This window comes from Jaculus jaculus, chromosome 23, assembly GCF_020740685.1.
Source record: "Jaculus jaculus isolate mJacJac1 chromosome 23, mJacJac1.mat.Y.cur, whole genome shotgun sequence".
NCBI lineage: Eukaryota > Metazoa > Chordata > Mammalia > Rodentia > Dipodidae > Jaculus > Jaculus jaculus.
The window spans coordinates 7178146-7203280 of record NC_059124.1 but is presented as its reverse complement, the minus strand read 5'-3'; the positions used below and the strand labels follow the sequence as shown (position 1 = coordinate 7203280).

Below are 25135 nucleotides of genomic sequence, written 5' to 3'. Positions count from 1 at the left end.
GTCATTTAATAACATATTAATATGCATTTTATATTAATATATAAATACATTGTTCAAATATACTTTGGCAAAAATGCAGAGGAGATAAATGAGATACAGGTAATTTTCGTCACTTTGGAATGTGTCTTCACGCCCCTTGGTATTCTGGGCGCACTATTCCAGGCTCAGTGGCCATCCAGCTGTCTTTTGTCTGTGCAGATCATGTTTTGCCAATTCTAGCATTTTATTTTTTAAAAAAATGTAATCATAAAGTATGAACTCTTTTAGGGGCTTTGTAGACTGCTTTTGAGATTCATCATTTTACTGCATATAACAGTAGTTCAATTTTAAAGGTTTTGTGAGTCTTATTATTATTATTATTATTATTATTATTATTATTATTATTATTATTGTTTTTCGAGGTGGGGTCTCACTCTAGCTCAGGCTGACCCGGAATTCACTATGGAGTCTCAGGGTGGCCTCGAACTCAAGGCAATCCTCCCACCTCTGCCTCCTGAATGCTGGGATTAAAGGCATGTGCCACCATGCCTGGCATAGGTTTTATTTTGATGTTACCATCTAACTAAAGCCATCAAAAGTTTCTTCATGTTTTCTTTTGAAGGATTTTTAAAACTTTTTTCTACAGTTTTATTTATCTATTTGCAAGGAGGCCTCGCCTCTTAATTATAAAAGCCAAGAACATACTGCTCTGCGCCCACTTTCTTGCTATCTTCATTTTCCTCTGATTCCTTTCTACCTCTCTCGTCCTTGTTTAAGGATCCTTGTGATTGAGCCCGTCTGAGTAATTCAGAAGTATTCCTTCTATTGCAAAGGCTTTTGTTTGCAATACACGCGATCTTCAAGTTTAACAGTGTAAGGTAACATTCCCTGGTCCTAGGGTTGAAAACATGGGTGCTTGAAATCAGACAGACACCGTAAGTCCTCAATTTTTCTCTCTTTCAAAATTGTCTGGACGACTTCGGACTTCCTTAGAGTTGCCTGTCTACATAAGCCTGCTTGGATTTTTAAAATTATTTTATTTTATTTATTTGAGACAATGAAAAGAAAGAGGGAGAGAAGGAGACAGAGAGAAATAGATCCTTGTCTTTCTCCATGCACAAGAATCAAGTCCAGATGCACCAGGGACCTTAACATCAGGCCTGAAACTGAAATTGCTAGAGGAAAAGGTGGGGGAAACCCTTCAACATGTTGGCATAGGTAATGACTTTCTGAATATAACCCCAGTTGGCTCAGGAAGTAAAACCACTAATCAGCCACTGGGACCTCATGAAATTACAAAGATTTTGTACAGCAAAGCCAAGAGACAACCTACAGAATGGGAGAAAAGCTTTGCCAGCTACACATCTGATGGAGGATTAATATCCAGGCTATACAAAGAACTAAAGAAACACAACATAAGGAATCAACCCAGTTAAAAAGTGGGCCATGACCCTCCTATTCCCTTTCCCATCGGATCCTTGACACTTATCTCTGTGGTCATAAAGGAGGGACACTGACACTGAAGGTGGCCTCACAGCATGTAGTCTGGTATACAGCATGTGGGCTACATTCAAACAGGGGTACATTCTATTCCCCTCTCCCTTGATAAACAGGGTAACCTGAGGGGTAGAGGGAAATGAATGTGCAGGCTTGAGCAGTTGGTATTGCTTTTGAGAGTCTCTCTTTGTTTCATTCAGAGCTGTGTAATCAGTAAAGGGGCAGCCCTCATGTGATCATTAACCTGCAGTTGGGAAGAAACTTCAGAAAAAATAGGCAAAAGGATAGCTGTCAGCAGAAATGTTCAGTACCGATGTAACACCAGCTGCATGTGGTGGCACCAGTGCCAGGAGTTTGCAGTGGCTAGAGACCCAGGCATGCCCTATCTCTCTCTCCTCTCTCTCAAACAAATAAATAAAATAAGCTTCATGTGGTGGTGCAAGCCTATCGTCCCAGCACTCGGGAGGCAGAGGTAGGAGGATCGCCATGAGTTTGAGGCCACTCTGAGACTACATAGTGAATTATAGGTCTGCCTGGGCTAGAGTGAGACCCTACCTTGAAAAATAAAACAAATAATAATTTAAAAAAAAAACACAGCCTGGCATGGTGGTGCATGCCTTTAATCCCAGCACTCAAAAGGCAGAGGTAGGAGGATCACTGAGTTCGAGGCCACCCGGAAACTACATAGTGAATTCCAGGTCAGGTGGGGCTAGAGCGAGACCCTACCTTGAATAAACAAACAAACAAACAAAAAAGACAGCTTCTACAAATGGCACTGGCAGAACTGGATAGCTGTCTGCAGGAGAATGGAATTAGATTCATATGTGTCTCCTGTACAAGTATCAATTCAAAGTAGGTCAAAGACCTCAAAGTACAAATAGAAGTATGGAAAATGCTAGAGGAAAAAGTAAGGAACACAGTCCAGGATGTAGACATAGTCAATAATTTCTGAGCCGGATTCCCAATAATATAGGAAACAGTCCCAAGAATCAACAAATGGGACCCCATGACATTTACAAGGTCTCTGCACAGCGAAAGAAAACATCAACCAAACAAAATAAGTAACCTAGAGAATGGGAGAAAAATCTTTGCCACCTATCCTTCAGAGGGGGGGTGGGGGACTAACTGCCAGAGTTTACAAAGAATTGCAAAAATTAAACACCAATAAATAAATCTACACATCACCAAGTGGGCTAATGAAGAAAACAAAATGGCCAATAAGTACTTAGAAAATGTTTAACATCCCCTGCCCTCAGGGAGATGAAGATCAAAACAACTTTCAGGTAGCATCTTATCTCGGCTAAACCCCAGAAAACAGACAGGCTGCAGGGCATGAGGGACCCTCGCCCACGGTTGACGGAAGAGCTAGCTAGTGCAGCCACGGCGGAAATCGAGTTTGCACTCCCGCCAACCGTGGACGAGGGCTCCTGTTTCCCCGCAGCCATTGCGGAAATTACTACAGAGGCATCTCAACAGGTTAGAAAGAAGGCTGGGGAGAGAGACAGCTTAGCAGATAAGGTGCTTGCTTGCAAGGTCTGAGAGCCTGGGCTGGATACCGCAGTACCCACAAAGTGGCACCTGCATCTGGAGTTTGTTTGCAAGGGCAGGAGGCCCTGGTGCACCCATACTCCCCCACCCTCTCTCTCTCTCTCTCTCTCTCTTATAAATTAATAAATAAAAATTTTTTAAAATTTTTTATTTGAGAGCGACAGACACAGAGAGAAAGACAGATAGAGGGAGAGAGAGAGAGAATGGGCGCGCCAGGGCTTCCAGCCTCTGCAAACGAACTCCAGACGCGTGCGCCCCCTTGTGCATCTGGCTAACGTGGGACCTGGGGAACTGAGCCTCGAACTGGGGTCCTTAGGCTTCACAGGCAAGCACTTAACCACTAAGCCATCTCTCCAGCCCCCCCCAAAAAATTTTTTAAGTTAGAAATAGATTTCCCATGTGGCCCTGTAATATCACTCCTGAGCACATATCCTAAGGAGATCCGTGCACAGCCATGTTTATTTCTGCTCTATTTATAATAGCTAAGAATTGGGCTGGAAGGATGGTTTAGCGGTTAAGGCATTTGCCTGCAAAGCCAAAGGACCCAGGTTCGATTCCCCAGGACCCACATTAGCCAGATGCACAAGGGGGCGCACACATCTGGAGTTCGTTTGCAGTGGTCTGGAGCTCCCATTCTCTCCCTTTCTCCCTCTTTCTCTGCCAAAAAAAAAATAAATAAATATAATATAATAGCTAAGAATTGGAATCAGCCAAAATGCCCCATCAATGGATGAGTGTGTAATAAAGATGCCCTCCATATGCACGGTGGAATTCTATACAGCAGGACAGAAAAAATATATATATGTGAAATTTGCAGGAAAAATGGATGGAGTTGGAAAGAATCACACTAAGCAAATCAATTCCAAACTCAGAAAGACCAAAACGGCGTGTTCTCTGTGGTGCGGGGGTCTTGACATGTAATATCCACAAGCACGTGTACCTTGGGGCCAAACGTGAGTGAGACCTGCAAAGGGACATCTGCGGCCAGAAGTGGAATGAGGCACGGCAAGAGCACCCCCACTCTTGACACCAGCTTTCTGTGCCAGCCTGCTTTGACGCTGCTGTGACAACTTGATAGTATTACAGGAAAGGCTCGCTTTGGCTCATAGCTTCACGGGACGGCAGTCCACCGGCCCAGAGAAGGCGGACGGTAAAGTGAACCACAGCCAGGGATCAGGAACCGGGAATGGCTAGGACCCTCAAAGCCCTGCGCCTGCTCCTACGCCCACCAGCGAGGCCCCGTCTTCTGAAGGTCGCACAGCCTTCAAAAGGGTCCACAATCTGGGGACAAAACACTCAACACATGAGCCTTGAGGCTCACAGATAGCTTAGCTGGTAAAGCGCTTGGCTGGTGTCGCAGTCCGGTTCGCATTGCTGGTAGAAATCACCCAACCAAGAGCAGCTTCTGGGAAAAAGAGGTTTATCTTGGCTTACAGGCTCAAGGGGAAGCTCCATGATGGCAGGGGAAAGTGATGGCATGAGCAGAGGGTGGGCATCACCCCCTGGCCAACATAAGATGGACCACAGCAACAGGAGAGTGTGCCAAACACTGGCAAGGGGAAACTGGCTCTAACACCCATAAGCCTGCCCCCAAAACACACTACCTCCAGAAGGCATTAATCCCCAAATCTCCATCAGCTGGGAACCTGACATTCAGAACACCTAAGTTTATGGGGGACACCTGAACCAAACCACCACAGCTGGCAAGCACGGAGACCTGAGTTTGAACCCATGCACAGTGCCAGGCTGGTGGCACAGTCTTGTGCGGCCAGCACTAGGGGTTCTCTGGTTAAGTTCTAGCCTAAATTGATGAGTTCTGAGCCAACAAGAAACTTTGTCTTAGAAAAAGGTGGACGGCTGTTGCAGTCAGGTTCACGTTGCTGGTAGAAGTCGCCCAACTCAGAGCAGCTTGTGGGAAAAAGAGGTTTATTTTAGCTTACAGTCTTGAGAGGGAAGCTCCACAATGTCAGGGGAAATAATGGCATGAGCAGAGGGTGGACGTCACTCCCTGGCCAGTATCAGGTGGACCATAGCAACAGCAGAGTGTGCCAAACTCTGGCATGGGGAAACTGGCTATAACACCCATAAACCTGCCTCCAACAATACACTCCCTGCAGGAGGCGTTAATTCCCAAATCTCCCTCAGCTGGGAATCTAGCATTCAGAACACCTGAGTTTATGGGGAACACCTGAACCAAACCACCACAATGGCTTTCCTGAGGAATGAAGTCGTCCTCTACGTCTCCAAGCACACACACACACACACACACACACACACACACGAACATGCACACATTTATACACACACATGCATAGTTAGAAAGTATAAATGTGGGAGGGAGAACTCCAGACTCAAATCCTAGCAGTTATTAAGTACAGATTACCTTCTGTTAGCAAGTAGGTGCCATTCTCGTGGCGTGCATTCGGGCAGATTGTGTCTTTCAAGGGCTTGGTCCATGTGGTGGTTTGATCCAGGTGTCCCCCATAAACTTAGGTGATCTGAAGGTTCCCAGCTGATGGTCATTGGAAATGAACGCCTCCTGGAGGCAGTGTAGTGTTGGGGGTGGGCTTATGGGTGTTATAGCCAGATTCCCCCTTACCAGTGTTTGGCACACTCTCCTGTTGCTGTGGTCCACCTTATGTTGGCCAGGGGGTGATGTCCACTCTCTGCTCATGCCATCGTTTCCCCTTGCCTTCGTGGAGCTTCCCCCTCGGGCTTATAAGCCAAAATAAACTTATTTTTTCCCCCCACATGCTGCTCTTGGTTGGGTGATTCCTACCAGCAATGCGGACCTGACTGTGACAATTCATTTCACCTAGAATTGTCAAATCTGTGCACAGAATTGTCCATAGTATGCCATGAGCATTTTAGTATCTTTGGAAACTAATGATGTGTCCTCTCTCATTTTTTAAAAAACATTTTTATTTATGTGTTTATTTGACACAGACAGACAGAGAGAGAAAGAGGCAGATAGATAGAGTGAGAATGGGTGCATCAGGGCCTCCAGCCACTGCACACGAACTCCAGACGCTTGTACCCCCTTTTGCATCTGACTAATGTGGGTCCTGGGGAATTGAGCCTCAAACCAAGGTCCTTAGGCTTCACAGGCAAGCACTTAATCACTAAGCCATCTCTCCAGCCCTCCTCTCATTTTTAATGCTAGAAACTTACATCCCCAACTTTCGATTTCTTAGTTATCCTGACAATAAGTTAATGTTTTAGCATGATTTTCAAAAAAATCAGGTTTGGGTTGGAGAGATGGCCTAGTGGTTAAGGCGTTTGCCTGCAAGCCGGATGACCCAGGTTTGAATCCCCAGTGCCCACATGAAGCCAGATGCACAAGGGAGCACATGTGGTGAGCTCATTTGCATATTAAGAGACCCTGGTGCATCCATTCTCTCCCCCCTTCTCTCCCTGCTTACAACTAATAAATAAAGTTTATTTTAAAAATTTAAAAATAAAATAAATAATAAAAAGCCAGGTTTGATTTCATTTCCTTTGATTATTTGTTTGCACGCAGACAGAGAGAAAGTGAGTGAATGGGAGAGACAGAGAAAGGGTACGCCAGGGTCTCCTGCCACTGCAAACGAATTCCAGACACATATGCCATCTTGTGCATCTGGTTTATGGGGATCCTGGGGAATCGAACCTGGGTCCTTTGGATTTGCAGGCAAGCGCCTTAACCACTAGGCAATCTCTCTAGCCCTGGATATATCCATTTTTGATAGAGGGATGATGAATACTCCAGCTAGAATAATTGGTCCAAAAGTGGGTCCCCCTGGAGTTTTCGTTTCTGTCTAGCTCAGGGTTCCCTATCCACTACTGTGACCCAAAGAGATGCCAGTTTTTGTATCAGCAACTGAATTTCCTGTTTTGACCGATCTGGTCTCTTGGCTTTGGTAACAGTTGTTTATTCTGTGGCTTAATTTCTATGACAAATATGAGAAAATGTGAATTTTCAGTCTAAGCTTTTAGAGTGGGAACTTCAAAAGTTCTTATATGTTATACCAGAAACCATCTGTCTGCTCTTTTCAACTATATATATATATATATATATATATATATATATACACACACACACACACACACATATATATATACATATATATATACATACATATATATATATATATATATATATATATATATATATATATGCTCAATTCCCCAGGACCCACGTTAGCCAGATGCACAATGGGGTGCACGCTTCTCTCTCTCTCTCTCTCCCTCTTCCTCTTTCTCTGTCTATTGCTCTCAAATAAATAAATAAAAATAAAAAATAAACAAGAAAAGTTTTGAAATATGGTCTTTAACTGCGGGAGTTCATCTGTGGATCCTTCCTTGTGTTCCATTGGTCTAAATGGCTGTTTTGTGCAAGCATTTTTGTTTCTCTGACTTTGTAATATAATTTGTGATCGGGTACTGAGGTACCTCTAGCATTGTTCTTCTTAAGTCTTTTCTACTCTCAAATAAATAAATAAAAATACACAAAAAATAAACAAAATATTAAAAAGTCTCATAGGGCTGGAGAGATGGCTTAGTGGTTAAGCACTTGCCTGTGAAGCCTAAGGACCCCGGTTCGAGGTTCGGTTCCCCAGGACCCACGTTAGCCAGATGCACAAGGGGGCGCACGCATCTGGAATTCGTTTGCAGAGGCTGGAAGCCCTGGCGCGCCCATTCTCTCTCTCTCTCTCTATCGGCCTCATTCTCTCTCTGTCTGTCCCTCTCAAATAAATAAATAAAACAGAAAAAAAATAAAAAATTCATAAACAAAATTAGGTGATTATAAGAAGAGGCTAGAAATAAAAACATAAATTATTTAAAAAAAATTTAGGGCTGGAGAGATGGCTTAGCAGTTAAGGCACTTGCCTACAAAAAACTAAGGACCCAAGTGAAGTTCCCCAGTACCCATGTAAGCCAGAGGCACAAGGTGGTACATGTGTCTGGAGTTGGTTTTCAGTGGCTGGAAGCCCTGTCATGCCCATGCCCATTCTCTCTCTCTCTCTCTCAAATGCATAAATAAAATTTTAAAAATTAGCTCCAGAGAGGTAAAGTTAAAAAAAACAACTTTACTGTGCACTTTAATATATGACCATACTTTGTAGTCCCATCATGTTAACGTCTGTCTCCTTTCTCCCACCCCATTCCACTGAAGCCCTTCTTCTTTCAAGGAAGCCTTTCCTCTGTTTTCTTTAATTAATTAATTTTATTTATTTGAGGGGAGGGGAAGAATGGGCACATCAGAGCCTTAGGCCACTGCAAATGAACTCCAGATGCATGCGCCACCTTGTGCATCTGGCTTACGTGGGTCCTGGGGAATCGAACCTGGGTCCCTGGGCTTTGCAGGCAAGTGCTCTAACTGCTAAGCCATCCCTTCATCCCCTTCCTCTGCTTTGATGTTGTTCTCTCCATCCTCCTCTCTGTCACAACGTGTATGGGCTCAGAACAGGGCAGGTCTTGTGAGGGTGTTGGTAACCACGGTAGGTGTTGACAGCGCCGGTCAGTTTGTGTTGATGGACAGTGAGGACAGTGTCCCGCGAAATGCCTTTCTACCCTGTGGCTCTGCCTTTTTATCCTGTGGCTCTTACATTCTTGCTGCCCCCTCTTCTACAGTGTTCCCTGAACATCGCAGAGCACGGCAGTCATATCCTTTAGTGTTTGGGCTCTTCATAGCTTCTGGGTTTCTGCTTTGGCAAGTTTTGAATCTCTTCAGTGTGTCCACGATCTCTATAGAGAAGGTTCTCTGGCTAGAAGTGAGAGCAGCCCTCAAGTTCCGTCTGTCACTCCCTCCACACTATTATCCCTGCCTTGAAGGGTATAAGAGAGATGACCCCTCCAGGGAGAGGCACTTGTTTTTTTTCTTCTTCTTCTTGTCATTTGGTGAGTCTTAAGTCTCCCCAGTATTCACTGCCATTGGTTAAGGTGAGAGCAGCATTAATCAAAGGAGATAAGCATATACATTTAGAAGGCTTAGCCGGGCGTGGTGGCGGGCAACTTTAATCCCAGCACTCAGGAGGCAGAGGTAGGAGGATTGCCGTGAGTTCAAGGCCACCCTGAGACTACAGAGTTAATTCCAGGTCAGCCTGGACCAGAGTAAGACCCTACCTCGAAAAACCAAAAAAAAATATATATATATACTTAGAAGGCTTTTGGGTAATGCACAATGCCTCCATTTAGCCAAAGAACAGTGGAAGCTTTCCTTTAGAGGTCAATGACCTTCTAAGCCATAGGATTCTTGACTTGGTTCTGAGTTCCAAGCATAAATTCCCTCCCACGGAGAGGACCTCATGTACACTCAGCGATCAGTTGATTACCCCTATAACTTATGTGCCACTACTGCCCTGGTGGGTACATCTTGCCGAGCTGGTTGATTTTTGTAGCTTGTAGGATCCACTGCTGCTCACCCTGTGCAGGACTTTCATGCCCAGCAGCTCCTGTAGCACTTGCTGCGCAATGAAAGCTGGTCAGCATGGGGCTGACCTTCATCTCGGTTCCAGCTTGAGGGGTCAACATTGTACAACTGCGGTCTGCGGTGTCCCCAAGCAATAGGGTCCGACCGTCTACTTCCGGTGAGTAAGAAAGTGCTTGGCCACTTCCCTTAATATTTATACCCTTATAGTAACGCTGCTCTCACTTTGGGTAGAGAATCTTCTCTTTTTAGATGGGCAGTGACCTTGGGACAACTCAGAAAGTATCATAGTCCTGGAAAGAAGTGACTGGAGTACCGAGTAACATCTCGATCACACCTTCCAAGGCTCAGGGTCCATTGTGGAAGAGGTGGTGGGAAGAATGTAACAGCCAAAGGAAGGGTAGGACTCCTTACAACGTGCTCCCTCCAGACATAAAATGGCCTGGATATCCATGACCTCACAGTTCCTGACACTACCTACACAAGACCCTCATAAGAGGAGGAAAAGATGATGACATCAAAATAATAGAGAGACTGAGTGAGATGGTGGGGGGGGTATGATGGAGAATGGAATTTCAAAGGGGAAAGTGGGGGGAGGGAGGGTATTACCATGGGATATTTTTTATAATCATGGAAAATGTTAATAAAAATTGAGAAAAAAGAAAATAAATACATATTTTTTAAAAAAGAAAGTGCTTGGCAAAAAGAAAATTTAAAAAAATATTTTAAAGGGATGGAAAGACAGCTTAGTGGTTAAGCACTTGCCTGTGAAGTCTAAGGACCCCAGTTCAAGGCTCGATTCCCCAAGACCCACGTTAGTCAGATGCACAAGGGGGCACATGAGTCTGGAGTTCATTTGCAGTGGCTGGAGGCCCTGGTGCGACCATTCTCTCTCTCCCTGCCTCTTTCTCTCTCTGTTGCTCTCAAGTAAATAAATAAAAATAAACAAAAAAATTAAAAAAGAAAAGAAAAGAAGGTTCTTGGCAGTGGCCTGCAATGTATTGAGTGTCTCATGGGCCTCCCGGACCAACAGGTCAACTCTTTGGGGTAGGTGATCCATCTCAGCACTGGAATTTACCTGCAACTGCCTGTTGCTTTAGAGTAAAGGTTTCTCCACTCAGGGTACTGCCTCCCAAGCTAACTCTCCCCCCCCCCCGAAGTTATATCTTTTAATTAGCTGAGAAAGAAATAGGTTTCTAGCCAGGTGTGGTGGCACATGCCTTTAATCCCAGCACTCAGGAGGCAGAGGTAGGAGGATCATCGACAGTTCGAGGCTACCCTGAGACTCCATAGTGACTTCCAGGTCAGCCTGGGCTTGAGTGAGACCCTACCTCGAAAAATCATAAAAAGAAGAAGAAGAAAAGAAACAGGTCTCTATAGTACTTTTTTTTTTTTTTTTAGTCTTTTAGTTTTTTAAGGTAGGGTCTCACTCTAGCCCAGGCTGACCTGGAATTCACTATGCAGTCTCAGGGTGGCCTCGAACTCGCGGCGATCCTCCTACCTCTGCCTCCCGAGTGCTGGGATTAAAGGCGTGCGCCACCACGCCCGGCTATAGTGCTTATTCATGGCTAGTTTTGTGTATCCCTCTCACGGCCCTCCCTTTCCCCAGTCCCCACTCCCCGTAGTCGGTGCCTCCCCTGGACTCTCTACTATCCCCTCCATGAGTCCCTTCTCCAGGCCTCAAAGCAGCTTCCGGGAGAAGTATGACCGAAGCTCGCTATAACTTACAAGCACATCTCAGTAGTCTGAGCTAGCATGGGAAGAGAGCAGTCAACATTTGTCTTTCTGAGCCTGTGTTACCTCACTTATTATAGCTCTTTCCAGATCCATCCATTTCCCCGTGAATTTCCTTTTTCTTCACAGCTTATAAGACTCCATTACGCACAGGTACTGCCTCTCTCTCCACTCTTTGGTCGATGTGCGTCAGGGCTGATGCCATTTCCCACTATTGTGAAGGAACAGAGCGGCTACGAAACCCCGGAGCACTATCTACAGCAAAACAGAGAATTTTCAGGGTGTATGGCCGGGAACGGTACAGCTGGACGATATGGTAGATAACTGTTTAGGTTTTGTGAACCTTGCATACTGATTTCCATAGTGGCTATTGCAGTTTACACCTCACCAACAGTAAATAAAGGGTTCCTCTTTCCCCACACTCTGGCCAGCATGTGTCCTCATTTGTGATGTTTTCATGAAAGCCATTCTGCCTGGGATGAGACGGGATCTCAAAGGAGTTTAAATTTGCCTTTTCCTAATGGCTACAGGTATGGAACATTTTTTAAATGTCTATGGTCCATTTGCATTTCTTCCTTTGAGAACTCTCTGTTAAGTTCCCTGCCCTATTTTTTGACTGGGTTGATGGATGCATTTTTTGACTGATGAGTTTTTGTTTTTGAGGCAAGCCCAACAAACAGGTTTCTTTCTTTCTTTTTTTTTTTTCATTTGTTTTGTGCGGGGGGAAGAGAGGGGAGAATTGGCATGCCAGGACCTCTAGCCGCTGTAGTGACTCCAGATGCCGTGGTCCATCTTGTGCTCCTGGGCAACCTTGCCTGCGTGCGTGACCTTGTGCCTCTGCCTTATGTGAGACCTGGAGAGCTGGTCCTTGGGCTTTGCAGTCAAGTGATGGAACTGCTAAGCCATCCCTCCAGCCTTGTTTGTTTGTTTTCAAGGTAGAGTCTCACTCTAGCCCAAGCTGACCTGGAACTCACTCTGCAATCCCAGAATGGCTTCAAACTCCCAGCAATCTTCCCATCTCTGTCTCCCAAATGCTGGAATGAAAGGCATGCACCACCATGCCATGATTGATTTTTTTAATGACTTAGTGCTTTGAGGAGTTCTTTGCATATGGTAGATATGAAACCTCTGTCACATATATGGCTACCAAAGATTTTCTGCCATTCTGTAAGGTGTCTATTAACTTGGTTGATGGTTTGCTTAGTTCTACAATAATCTTTCAGTTTCGTGAGATCCCGTTGGTTGAGTGTCTGTCTTATTCCTTGGGCTACTGGAGTCTTGTTCAGAAAATCTTCCCCTGTGCCTAGTCTTTAGCGTTCTCCCTTTTTCTCTTCTGGTCACCTCCCAGTTTCAGGTGTTATGTTGAAGTCGATCCACTTGGCTTTGAGTTTTGTCCAGGGTGAGAGAAGAGAGTCTAGATTTGTTTTTCTACATGTGGTTATCCAACTTCCCCAGAACCATTTGTTGAAAATGCCAACTTTTCTCCAGGGAGTGTTTTTGGTATCTTTGTCAAACATCAGGTGCCATAATTACTTGAACTTAGACCTGGGTCTTATCTTATATTCTTTCTCTTCTCTTCTTTTCTATTTCATTCCATCCCATCCCATTGAGCTATATGTTTGATTTTGTGCCATGCTGTTTTTAATGCTATGACTTTGTAGTATATCTTAAAATCAGGTATGGTGATACCACCATTTTGTTAAGGGTGTTTATTGAATTTTAAGTCTACTTAGTTATTTTTATTTGCAAGCACAGACAGAGAGAAAGAAGAAAGAGAATCGGTATTACAGGGCCTCCAGCCAGTGCAAATAAATACCGGACCCACATACCATTGTACAACTGGCTTTACATGGGTACTGGGGAATCGAACTCAGGTTGATAGGCTTTACAGGCAAGCGCTTGAACCTCTGAGACATCTCTCCAGCCCCCGTGCCCTTTTTAAAATTCGTTCTATTGAGTTCTTCTAGTTGATTCATTTCATTCAGCCACCTGTTCATATCCTCCTTAAGTTCCTTGTATGTCCTTATCATGGTCATGTTTTAGAATTATTTGGAGTTTCCTCTAAGCAGTTCTCATTGGAGACTTCAACTATGGTATTTTTGGTGGGGATATCTTGTCTTGGTTTCTTGTGTTACTTGGGTTTGCATTTGGTTTTGCCCATCTGGAGATAATCACTTTGTCGTTCCAGGAATGTGACAGCAGCTGCTCTCCTGGGAGTCGCTGGGTGGCCTGGGACTGCTCCAGTAACAGACATGCATCTGGACTGCAAGTTTGTCACACCTGGGCCTGAACTACTCCAGGTGGTCTATGTAAGTCAGAGGCAGGGGCCTGTGCCAACCAGCCAGGTCCTCCTTGCTCTGGGCAGGTGGCCTACACATGTCTCTAAATGCTTTCAAAAAAAAAATCATACAAAGATGAAGTTGGGCTGAAGAGATAGCTCAGTGGTTAAGGCACTTGCCTGCAAAGCCTACGGACCCATGTTCAACTCTCCAGATCCCACATAAGCCAGCAGCACAAAGGTGAGGCAAGAGCAAGGTGGCACATGCCCACTAGGGGGCACAAGTTCCTGGAGTTTGATTGCAGTGTCTGAGGCCCTGGTGCACCAATTCTCTCTTTCCCTCTCTCTTTCTCTCTCTCTCTCTCTCTAAAAAAAAAACCAAAAAACTTAAAGTTAGTTTAAAAAAAAAGATGGAAGTCAAAATGCCAGTAAAAGTATACTAATAAAAGGAGGGAAGCCAGGCATGGTGGTGCACGCCTTTAACCCCAGCAGTAGGGAGGCAGAGGTTGGAAGATCATTGTGAGTTCGAAGCCACCCTGAGACTACAAAGTGAATTCCAGGTCAGCCTGAGCTAGAGTGAGAACCTACCTCAAAAATTAAAAAATAAAAAAGGAGGAGTGAGTGAGGAATAAAAGAGGCAAAAATGAGAGAGATGAAATGTTGGGATTATTTTTTTTTTTCTGGGTCTCCTAAAACTCAGAGCCCACCAGGTGACTGAGGTATTGGTGGATGGTGACTTGGAGACTTTTATCTCTCCTGCAATGTTGCTATGGCTGCTCGTATACATCACAAGTACCTGGTGTCCAGCTAGCTGTCCCCACTGTGGTACCTTCCCTTTTTGTGTGTGTAAAAGGAACTCTGGTCACCCTCAGTGTTATAGTCTGCAGCCTGGGCAGCTTCTCTCTGTCTCCTTGATTCCTCGGTGTGCACGTCATGGGGTGGCTAACGTCCTAAGCTGTGGAAGGGTGGCTACCGTGTTGGGGGGGGAGGTTTGGAAGCGAGGGGAATGAGCCCAGCACTGAGGTCAGAGCCGGCGGACGCGTCTCGGCTCTTCCATCGCCCACCAAGCCTTAAGCACCCAGCTGGAGGGCATCAAGTAGGGGCTTGAGGGTTTGCCGTCCACAGCAATGGGCTTTGTGGGGAATAGGTGGAGCCAGAGCTTGGTCACTTTGTTGACCAAAGGTTCAGGGTCAGACTCTAAAGTTATTATCAAATGATGTCAACCCTGAGCACCCAACTGTGACTGTGCCTCCCTCTCTGCACCTCCCGTCCTGGGCAGATCTTCCCGCCACCTGTGCACTTTGACCTGTCAGCTTCTGGTCCTCCCTCGCCATAGGACCGGTTCTGGTCAGTCCATCATGCTGGGGCTGGGCAGGCTGATGTCAAACCACCTGACTCGTGATTGTTTCTTGTTTTCCAGGCTCCCAGTTAAGCTCTATCTTTTCCCCCCTCTTAACATGACGCTCAGCCAGAACCCTGCAGGCAGAGGCCACAAGGATGACCGCACGCATCTCTCTTCCCACGACAGAACTCAGTGACAGCATTCCCCTGTCTCACCACTGTGGGACTCAGTGACAACGTGTGCCCCTCTTCCCACCACGGGACTCCCCACTTTTCTTACCACAGGACTCAAGACCTGCACAAGATGTGAGGCTTGTGAGAACTGGCCATCCTGTGATAACACTACCAATCACTCCACCATGGGCACTTTCTACCCCCCCTTTCCTAGGGAACCGAAAGGCTGGAGTCTTGTGCAGCTTTCTTCATTCAGTGACCCTTTTTATTTTCTCTGGATTTTTTTTTAAGCTGTCCTGCTACTTCTTTTGTGATTTCGGATGCTCTTTCTCTCTTTGGAATAGTTTGTCCTTTATTATTCTCATTCCCAGTGTAACTGGTTAAAAATTTTATTTATTTATTTATTTAAGAGCGACGAACAGAGAAAGAGGCAGAGAGAGAGAGAGAGAGAGAGAGAGAGAGAGAGAGAGAGAGACTGGGTGCGCTGGGGCCTCCAGGCACTGCAAACAAACTCCAGTTGCGAGTGCGCCCTTGTGCATCTGGCTAACATGTGTCCTGGGAAATCAAGCCTCGAACTCGGGTCCTTAGGCTTCACAGGCAAGCGCTTAACCTCTAAGCCATCTCTCCAGCCCCCCAATGTAACTTTTTAATGACAAAATGTGATTCCTACTATTGAAAGTGCTGTCTCTCTCTCTCTCTCTCTCTCTCTCTCTCTCTGCCACTTTCTCTCTCTGTCACTCTCAAATAAATAAATAAAAATATTTTTTTAAAAAAAGGCTGGAGAGATGGCTCGATTCCCCAGGACCCACGTAAGCCAGATGCACAAGGGGCACAGTCGTCTGGAGTTCGTTCACAGTTGCCAGAGGCCCTGGTACGCCCATTCTCTCTCTCTCTCTCTCTCTCTCTCTGCCTCTCTCTCTGTCACTCCCAAATAAATAAATAAAAATTTAAAAAGAAAGTGCTTCTTTTTCAAATTAATGTGCCCCACCCATGCCAATTATCCAAGTAACCCTCCACAAAGGACTTTCCCTTTATTTGACAATCACTCAATCACCGAAATCCAAGGACTCAAGCCTTTCATCCAACACTCGTTCACACGTCCCTTAAGCGACGCTATGTAGCAGACGTCACGTGGTCCTCAGTGTACAAACACCAGGAGTGCACCCTTGCTCCCAGCTGTAGAGATCCCTGTGCTGCTGGGACAAAGCACCTGACCACAGGCAGCTGATGGGAGGAAGGGGTTTATTTTGGCCTACGGAGGTGGGGAATTTCAGCACGGTGGGGAAGGAACAGTAGCGTAGAAGCTGGACGTTTCCTCTTGCCCCAGCAGCTGGCAGAAAGCAGCAAGAGAGTAGGCTATGCTGTGGCAAGAGGGGAGATGTGCTACGGCACCCTAGATCCTGCCCCCAGCAACGCAGCTCCTCCAGCAAGGCTCTAACACCCCAAATCGCCACCAGTGGGAAACCAAATATTCAAAACACGTGAGTGTACATGGAACCATCTGATTCAAACCTCAGTAGTTTTAATGTAAATACATGTCGTCCGTAGCCTTGGGTATTTATTTATTTATTTATTTATTTATTTATTTATTTATTTATTTATTTGAGAGGGACAGACACAGAGAGAAAAACAGATAGAGGAAGAGAGAGAATGGGTGTGCCAGGGCTTCCAGCCTCTGCAAACGAACTCCAGATGTGTGCACCCCCTTGTGCATCTGGCTAACGTGGGACCTGGGGAACCGAGCCTCGAACCGGGGTCCTTAGGCTTCACAGGCAAGCGCTTAACCGCTAAGCCATCTCTCCAGCCTGCCTTGGGTATTTTTGATTATGATTAAGCTTCCTGTTTAGTCTTCAAGCAGGCAGAACCCTGCTGGGAGTATGTCATGAGATCTCAAGTCCAGCTCTAGTTAGCGTGTAGAGAACCCGTGTGAGCTCTGGTGATGGTTCTGCTTCTGCACTGTGGATGTATGAAGTGAGCCAGGCCCCCTCCTCCATGATGAAGCTTCCCCTGGAATGGGCAAGCCTAAAATAAACATTTTTCCTCCCATAAACTGCTTCCGGTCAGGTGTTTGTCCCAGCAATGAGAAGGTAACTGTGACAGGAAAAAAAAAATCGGTACCGAGGCGCGGAGGTGGGGTGGAGGTGGCAGGGGTTGTTGCTGTGAAGAATCGGACAGTGAGGTTTTTGGTCTTTTGGAATGTGTTTGCAAGAGGATATGGAAAGATTTGATACTTTGGGCTGGAGAAGCCTTGCAATTGCTGTAAGCAGAGTTTTATGGGCTATTCTGGTTTGATTTTGGAAAAAAAAAAAAAAAAGCTAAATGCAGAGGGAATTGTGGACTGTGAAGGCCTGGCTTCTGAAGGGAAAGGAGAGAACTTTGTGGGAACTGTGCGGCTGGCAGACAGGCTAGCTGTGTTCTGCCCGTATCTGAGAATTTGAGCAAGGTTGAATTTAAAAAGTAATGGGATGGTGTGTTTGGCAGACGGTATAGAACAGAAAGATATGAACGGTATGTAGTTTTTCACAGGAAAAATATAAGCAAGTTTCAAGTCGTAGGCATGGAAACTGATTTTAGGTTACATAAGCTGCAATTGTAAGGGAGATTACCACTATTAAAGGTGAGCCAACATTTTTGTTTGGTTGTTTGGCACTGGGACGTAGAAATCCCTGTGTGGAGACCCAGCGAGGCCATTGTATGGAGTCAGCTCCAGGAGCCAGTGAGATGTGGCAGTGTGATGCAGTGTTAACATCTCTGTGTGGAGACCAAGCAAGGGCATGTGTAGAGCTATGAAGATGGATCGCGGTTTGCAGTGAGAACATCCCTCCCCCTACCCCAGAGTTTGGATGTCAGGTCTCTGGAATAGCTGCCAAGCAGAAATACCAGCTGCAGATGGAGTTTTCCTGTGAATAACCCATCTGCAGGGACAGAATTGGAAACCCAGAGACTTCATCTCTGGTAATAGCTGGAGTTGGGACTCCAAGTGTTTCACGTTTGCCTGCTGGTGATGGATTTCTTTATTGGTCCAGTCTCTCCTTGTTATGCCTTCATCTTGAAATGAGAGTGCTCACTGTGCACCATTATGTGCTGGAAGTGTGTAACTTGTGTTTTGATTTGATCGTGCTCACATTGTAGGGACAGACTTGAATCTTGGGATGAGACTGGACTTTTGAACAATGTTAAAAAGTTGGTATGGCTGGAGAGATGGCTTAGCGGTTAAGCACTTGCCTGTGAAGCCTAAGGACCCCGGTTTGCGGCTCGATTCCCCAGGACCCATGTTAGCCAGATGCACAAGGGGGCGCACGGGTATGGAGTTCGTTTGCAGTGGCTGGAGGCCCTGGCGTGCCCATTCTCTCTCCCTCTCTCTGTCTGCCTCTTTCTCTCTCTGTCACTCCCAAATAAATAAATAAAAATGAACAAAAAATATTTTTAACAAAAGTTGGCAAAGGCTATGGGGACTTTTTAAGGTGGTAAGTTGGATAGTCTATCTCCCATTGTGAGATGATCATGAGTCTATGGGGGCCAAAGGCTGAACGTGATGGTTTGAATGCAGCTGCACGTGCCCTTCCCCATAGTCTAGAGTATTTTTGATTAAGATTAAGCTTTCTACTTAGTCTTCAGCAGGTGGAGCCCTGCTGGAGGAGGTGTGTCTCTAGGGGCAGCTCCCCTAGGGGTGTAGAGAGCCAGTTTCAGCTCAGACTGCTGGTTCCGCCTCTGTGCTGCGGAGCCAGCTTTCTCCACCATCATGAGTCTTTTCCCGGGATCTGTAAGCCTGAAAGAGACTCTGTCTTCCCACGTGGTCAGATGTTTGTCCCAGCAATCAGAGGGTTAACTGTAAAACAGGCGATCCCACCACCTGAAGGGTCTCACTCTCAAAGTGAGCACCTCATTCAACTACTGTGAGTCAGGTAAGGGCGAGACAGTGGATATAATATGTGAAAATGACTCGTGAAACAGGACGGAGGGAGAGGTGAGTGCAGAGAGAGCACCCCGGGCCAAATGGGGACGGGTGGGGGAATTTTAGGAATCGCTTCTGTCGATGGCATTTACGCTGTCTTTAAAATGAGAATCCATCCACCAGAAGAAAAATAAAATAAAATAAAAGAGGACAGTTTGGTCAGATACAAGAGGCAGGAACAGTAAACGTGTCTCTGAGAGCTGGAAGAACCGTTTGAGATGGCTAAAACATAAATTCCCAGTGAGGGAGAGCAGAGGATGGAGCTGAAGAGGCAAGAAGAGGTCAGGACATGAGAGTTTCTGTGCCTCATTGGGAAGCCTGCCATTCAGGTCCTGAGACTCTTACATAACGGTGCAGGGTGCGGGCAGGGGGCCATGCCCTGCTCAGCATGCTCCAGGTATTAGACGATGTGAGTGTGGAAGGCAGACCGGAGAAACTGCAAGCTGTGAGCGGAGCCAAGGTTCCGAGGCCCCGGGAGGTGATCTGACTCCTGGGCAACCTTTTGAGATTCAGCCGAGAAATGCAGCTGTGGTGGTCAGACCGTGGGCTGCCCCTGGCTAGCCTCCTAGGCTGGAATGCACGGCTGGGGGCCAGCAAGGAGGCGAAGGGCCGAGGCAGCAGAAAGAGAATGTGTGAGGCACAGGAGATAAGGCATCACACTGAGAGTCAGGTAGATGAAACGGCGGGTCCTTCCAGCAAGTGAAGCCAGGCAGCTGATTTCCAGGATGGATGAGAGAGAGGAAACCGCGCAGGTGGGCTAACTACAACGCTGGGCATCTGGGTTCCTCCCAAGTACAGTGGGGCAGGGTCTCCAGTCTGAAAGCCCCCAGACATTCCGACATGCCAGGACAATGTGTTCAAAAGCTAACGGACCTCCTGGCAAAGAATTATCCAGAAGGGAAAGGAAACGGAGCCCACCCTGATGAGCTCAGCCCATCGTCATTCTGAGCTGGGCAAGAAGTAAGTAAATGAGATCCGAGCTTGCACAGGCGCAGCAGGAGGAAAGGCGTAAGGTCGGCACGCTTGCTCTGGCTCTGTCAGGGCATCGGCCACTGGCTGCTGGGATAAAGTTATATGTGCATGAGGTGCCAGTCAGAGGAGGAAGGCGGTAGAGGCAGATGCCCCAGTGTGGCCCCAGGCAGGAGCAGTCACATGCTGAGGTCCACGTGTGAGGTATGCTCAGCACCTCCAGAAATCCCTGGAGAAGGGTTCACGGTAACCGAAAGTTGGATGAAGACTGAGTCAGCTCCACCTCCACTGACTGGCCTGGACAACGCTGAGCTCTGTTTGGGAAGCATGAGACACTGGTTTTCCCACTAAGCAGCCAGTAAGACAGTGAATTCTTTTAAAAAGAAAATTTTTTTTAACTTAATTTATTTATTTGACAGAGAAAGAGGGAGGGGGGAGGAAGGGAGGGGGAGAAAGAGAGAGAATGGGCGCGCCAGGGCTTCCAGCCACTACAAACGAACTCCAGACGCGTGTGTCCCCTTGTGCATCTGGCTAACGTGGGTCCTGGGGAATCGAACCTGGCTCCTTTGGCTTTGCAAGAAAATGCCTTAACAACTAAGCCATCCCTCCAGCCCTTAAAAAAATATATTTTATTTATGTACTTGCAAGGAGAGAGAGAGAACATGCTAGAGCAACTGAGAATGGGTACTCCAGGGCCTCTTGGCACCACAGACGAATTCCAGGTACACATGCATTTGGCTTTACGTGGGTACTGAGGAATCAAAACCAGGTCATCAGGCTTTGCAAGCAAGTGCCTTTATTGGCTGAGCTGTATCTCTGACCCAACAGTAGATATTGTGTGTGTGTGTGTGTGTGTGTGTGTGTGTGTGTGTGTGTGTGTGTGTTATGTAATATGATGTGATGTGTGGTGTATGCACACGTGTGGACAGTTGTGCGTGTACTGAGTGTGATCAGAGGCCAGAGGAGAGTATCCAGTGCCCTCCTCTATCACCCAGCTTGAAATGTCCCTCAACCAAAAGCTGCCACTGATTCTCTGGTTCCTTCCTCCGGACCCTACCCCCTGACTCCCCACCCCCACAGGATCAGGGCTACAGGCAAGCGTGGCCATGCCCAGCTTTTTCTGTATGTGCTGGGGAATCAAACGTGGGCATTCTCCTGCCCTCGTGCTTAAATCAGCCAATATGCTCACCCACACAGCCATCTCCCCAGCCCCTTGGGGCAGTAGATTCTACCCTGCAGAAGCTACACTGGGAGGCCTTGGGTCTAGCTTAAACTTTTCTCCGTGATTTCTCTCTCTCTGGTTGCAAGTTTCCTGAGGTCTAAGTGTTCATCTTGGCTCAGATCTATTGTGGGGTCATTCCTTCACTCTCACCTCACTGCATGCTCACCTCATGCTGATTAAGATGGGTGAGCAACTTCAGCAGGCACAAAGATGCCAGTCTGAGCATGAGACAGGAGTAGAGGGGAGGCCTCTGAAAATGACCAACAGAAAGGAAAAAGGCAAATGGTATTGTTTCAGAGCCAAATACAGGGCTGGAGGGATGGCTTAGCGGTTAAGGCACTTGCCTGCAAAGCCAAAGGACTCAGGTTCGATTCCCCAGGATCCATGTAAGCCACATGCACAAGGTGGCGCATGCATCTGTGGTTCATTTGCGGTAGCTAGAGGCCCTGGCACGCCCATTGTCTCTCTCTATATATATCTGCCTCTTTCTCTCTCACACACACACAAATAAAGAACAAAAAAAGTTTAAAAGAAAAAGAAAATCAAAGCCAAATACAAAAAGTAGAAATCATGGGCTGGAGAGATGGCTCAGCAGTTAAGCGCTTGCCTGTGAAGCCTAAGGACCCGGGTTTGAGGCTCGATTCCCCAGGAGCCACGTTAGCCAGATGCACAAGGGGGCACATGCGTCTGGAGTTTGTTTGCAGCAGCTGGAGGCCCTGGCGTGCCCATTCTCTCCCTCTCTCTCTCTCTCTCTCTGCCTCTTTCTCTTTCTGTCTGTTTGTTGCTCTCAAATAAATAAATAAAAATAAACAACAAAAGAATATTTTAAAAAGGAAGTAGAAATCAGCAGTCTTGACAATCAGCAGGCATATCCAAGGCTCTGCAGAGCTCACTCACTGCCCTGTGCCGTCTGAGCCTATGGTATGACATAATAAACCGGCTTTGCTACAGCACAAGCCAGTCACCCTGAGCAGCTACGAGGAAAGGTAGGTGGAGTCCACCAGTGATCAGAGCCACGTCCACTTGCTGCTCATAGAAGGCGATGGAACTCCTGTCCACTAAATCCTGGCTCATCCAGCAGGAGTGATTGACAAACCCCAAAGGCTGCTGAGCAACCCTTTGAAAGAGGGGGTCCGCGGGAGGCCTCCCTCATCTGTTCCTCTCTTCTTTATCACTGCTCATCCACAGGGGGTCCCTAAGCCCCAAGGCAAGGGTCAACTACAAGTGTGGTAAGCCAAGAAGCCCGAGCAGTTGTCAGCTTAATTAGCCTTCGGGAAAATTATCTGGATCTCTGAGCACGGTGGAGTCGCCATAGAGACGGGCACAGGAGGGCGCTTAGAACAGCGCCTCATCACATCACCCGGTAAAAATACCACCCCGGGCTTTTTAATAGAACAAATTACTTAAGTTTTATATTTAACAAGGGACGACACCGAGGCTATTACTGGTTTTCGGAATGTTTTAGGAATCTGGGCCGCTGGCCTCTGCTTATGCTAACAGCCATCCCTGCCTATGCCCCCGGGATAGCTTTTGTAGAGGGAAGCCCACCCAGCCTCTCCCACCCCCACAGGCTTCTCAATTAGAGCTTCTGCCTCCCTGATTGGGTGAGAGGTTTGGGGTGTGTTCGGAGAACCTTCTGCTAAGAGCCCCGGCTGAGGGCTGTGCAGGGGCCTCTTGGATTCATGCTCCTTGCTAGGACCGTGGCATGAGGAGATGATCTCACTTCGCAGATGAGAAGGAATGAGGCTCAGGAAGGCCCAAAACTTTCTCAAATTCACACAACCAGCAAGACATACCACTGGAATTTAAATCCAGATGTGTCCATTCCAAAGTTCATTGCTTCATTAAAAAAAAAAACAAAAAAAAAAACAGGGCCTGGTGTGGTGGGCACAAACTTTTAATCCCAGCACTTGGGAAGCAGGGGTAGGAGGAGTGCTCTGAGGTTCAAGGCCACCCTGAGACTGCACAGTGAATTCCAGGTCGGCCTGAGCTAGAGTGAGACCCTACCTCAGAAAACCAAAAACAAAACAAAAACCCCAAACCTCAGCCTCTGCACTTACAGGAACATGGGGGAAGTAAATCCAAGGAGATTTACCCTTTTTAAAATATCTTATTTATTTATCTGAAAGAGAGAGAGAAACAGAGAGAGAGAGAGAGGTAGACAGAGAGAATGGACACTTCCGGGCCTCTTAATACTGCAAACGAACTCCAGATGCATGTACCACTTTGTGAATCTGACTTTACGTGGGTAACAGGGAATTGAACCCCGGGCCCAGCAGGCTTTCCAAGCAAGCACCTGTAACCGCTGAGCATCTCAAGTCCCAAGATTAACCCTTTGTATTTATTCATAGACACTATGGTCTTTGCTATATACTTTTATATTTTTTTTTGCACTTGTATGTGGCATATGTATGTAACTTCATATGTAAATTGGTGCATACGTGTGTGGGGGAACATGGCAACCAGAGGTCAACTGGTTTTCTCAATCACTCTTCACTTTATTTTATTATTATTATTTTAGAAAGAGAGAGGCACATAGTGAGAATTGGCATGGCCAGGGCCTCAGCCACTGCAATCGAACTACAGATGCTTGCGCCACCTAGTGGCCATGTGCGACCTTGCTCTTGTCTCACCTTTGTGCATCTGGGTTACGTGGGATCTGGAGAGTCGAACATGGGTCCTTAGGCTTCTCAGGCAAGCGCCTTAACCACTAAGCCATCTCTCCAGCCCCACCTTATGTTTTTTTGGTTTCTTTTTTTTTTTGGTTTTTTGAGGCAGGGTCTCACTCTGGCTCAGGCTGACCTGGAATTCACTATGTAGTCTCAGGGTGGCCTTGAACTCACGGCAATCCTCCTACCTCTGCCTCCCGAGTGCTGGGATTAAAGGCGTGCGCCACCACGCCCGGCTTCCCACCTTATGTTTTTGAGAGAGGGTCTCTTGCTGTGCCTGGAGTTCATCTATTTGGCTAGACTACCTGCCAGCCAACCCCAGGACTCCTGTTTCTGCCTCCCTGGTGCAGAGTGCCGTGTTGGCTTCTCCATGGGTGCTGGGGATCCTAGCCCAAGTTCTCCAACTTGTGCAGCAAATACCGCTGAGCCATGTCCTCAGCCCCTTTCCTTTCCTTTCCCTTCCCTTCCTTTCCCTTTCCCTTTCCTTTTCTTTTCTTTTCTTTTCTTTCTTTCTTTTTTTTTTTTTGAGGTAGTGCTCTAGCTCAGGCTGACCTGGAATTCACTATGTTGTCTCAGGGTGGCCTTGAACTCACAGCGATCCTCCTACCTCTGCCTCCTGAGTGCTGAGATTAAAGGCATGTGCCCCCCACAAAACTCCTTTTGTTTCTTTGACTTTTTAAGCAATTTCCCAGCAAAACCTTCTGCACTAAATTCCATCTGTGCCCACAAGGCGTAAGTCTTTATTTGCTGTGGCAAATGAGGCTGCTGGTGAGGGTGAGGTTGTGCAAGAGAGGTGACAGGTACTGGTGACAGATGGTCAGGAAGCCAGGGGCCCAACTGTGAGGACATAGTAAGCAACAGGAGATATAAAAACTCCCTTAATTTACCAATCAAGGGTAACAACAAGAGATGCCTTGGCTCCCGGGGATCTAAGAGAACATGTCTAGGGCAAAATCAATACATACAATTCAAAGAAATGGTAACCAAAGCATCGATCCACGCCGAGCAGTAGTGGCGCATGCCTTTAATCCCAGCACTCGGGAGGCAGAGGTAGGAGGCTCATGGAGAGTTCGAGGCCACCCTGAGACTACATAGTGTATTCCAGGCCAGCCTGAGCTAGAGCGAGACCCAGCCTTGAGAAGAAAAGAAAAGAAAAGAAAAGAAAAGAAAAGAAAAGAAAAGAAAAGAAAAGAAAAGAAAAGAAAAGAAAAGAAGAGAGAGAGAGAGAAAGCACTGATCCAATGTGAACAGGCAGAGGGGTAGAAAGCATCCAAGACTAGAGGCTGGACCGCAGGCCACAGCAGGACGTTTAGAATGAGAGAAATCATTCCTGAGCAGTGGAACTTGCCGTGGGAGCTCT

General features: G+C 46.7%; 1 non-coding gene across 1 annotated transcript; it reads left to right on the top strand.

Annotated features, from left to right (window-relative positions):
- Positions 1 to 1428: 1428 nt before the first annotated feature.
- Positions 1429 to 1559, top strand: LOC123456494. The gene has a single exon (XR_006634569.1). It is a non-coding gene; the product is annotated as a small nucleolar RNA SNORA61 (small nucleolar RNA).
- The last annotated feature ends 23576 nt before the right edge of the window (positions 1560 to 25135 follow it).